A 1,456-nucleotide genomic window follows, 5' to 3' on the forward strand; every position below is an offset into this window, starting at 1 on the left:
GGGTATTACCGATTATATTACTTGTACGATCTGGTACACTTGCTAGTGAGTCAACATATGCAAAACTTGTATAGTTGAGCCTGAAATTGGATCTGTTGAAGCCCATGATGTGTTCAATTTCTTCAAGGAAAGTAAACGTGTTGGAATGAATAGAGTCTAATTTTTAAAGAAACTAAGTCCGTCCATTGGTAGAAATTTGCCTTATAAAGGCCAGAAGGTTGTAATTACTGAATAAACATGCAATAAGTTGTTATGTACGAAGTTGTGCAAGATCTTCAAGCTAAGGTTGAGCACATTACACAACGACAATGTTGGGACCAGACGAATAGGTGATTGTTTTCCACTGTACCGCTTGTCTAGTTCCTTGTGGTTATAGAGGGATGTCGTTCGATCGACCCAATGGTGGACGTCAAATTGTTTCGGTTTCGAGGATCGAGGATCTCTCTCCTTGCTCAACCATCTTGTACTTTTAAGCTTTGATCGACCAAATAGTCTTTGAATCCTCTTGAGTCGTTCGGTCTGTCTAGGAGTTACCTGCAGGAAGCACTCTGATGCTTAAGTCAGTGACTTTGCCTAATAATGTTGTGATAAAAAATGAGTTGTCATAGTTAATTACCTGACCTCTGTATCAAACATATATTTATAAATCTTATAATAGACTTACAATTAGGTTTGACCCATTAGTTAATGATAAAACTTTCATTGTTCCCATTAATTTTCAATTAATGACTATTATTTTTATTAATTTTTCATTAATAATTATTATTGTTCAGATAATTATCAATTAATGACGGTTAACCGATCGGTTATTTTCTCAATAGATGGTCGCCTGCCTATTTTTACTTGATTGGGTGGTCATATAATATAGTTTGTTTATTAAAATTCATATAACTTAATATTCGAGTCAACATATATGAATAATCATAAGAGAATGTAAAAGCCATAAAGATTCAATTTTCTAATATAAATGATTTAGGACATATTTTAAGAGATGTCTTTCAAAATCAGTAAGTTCAACACTATTATAAAAGGATAGTGAAATAAAAGTTAAAAGAGATTATTTTTAATGAGAATTGAATTATATTATTTTAAATTGAATTATGATTTATAACTTGTCTCTAAATTTAGTAGATTTTAAATATATTATAATAATTTAATTTACTTTGGTTCCTTTGTTACTATCTCATAGAATTATTTATCCCACTAAAGCATGTTCATAAATGGTTGTCCTTTTGAAAGAATGAACCAATTGCTATAGTTCTTGAAAGTAACCCCTTAGTTATTTCGTATATTTTGGTTTTGTACTATAGAAAGTATTTGAAATGAATTGATTTGATCATTGGATTACAATAGTATAAATATACAATTTGATAACCCAATTTGAAAGAGTTAAAAGGAAATAAACTATACCAATTTAATATCAATTATTGTAATATCAATTATAATAATTGATATT

Source organism: Vigna radiata, unplaced genomic scaffold (assembly GCF_000741045.1).
Source record: "Vigna radiata var. radiata cultivar VC1973A unplaced genomic scaffold, Vradiata_ver6 scaffold_100, whole genome shotgun sequence".
Lineage (NCBI taxonomy): Eukaryota > Viridiplantae > Streptophyta > Magnoliopsida > Fabales > Fabaceae > Vigna > Vigna radiata.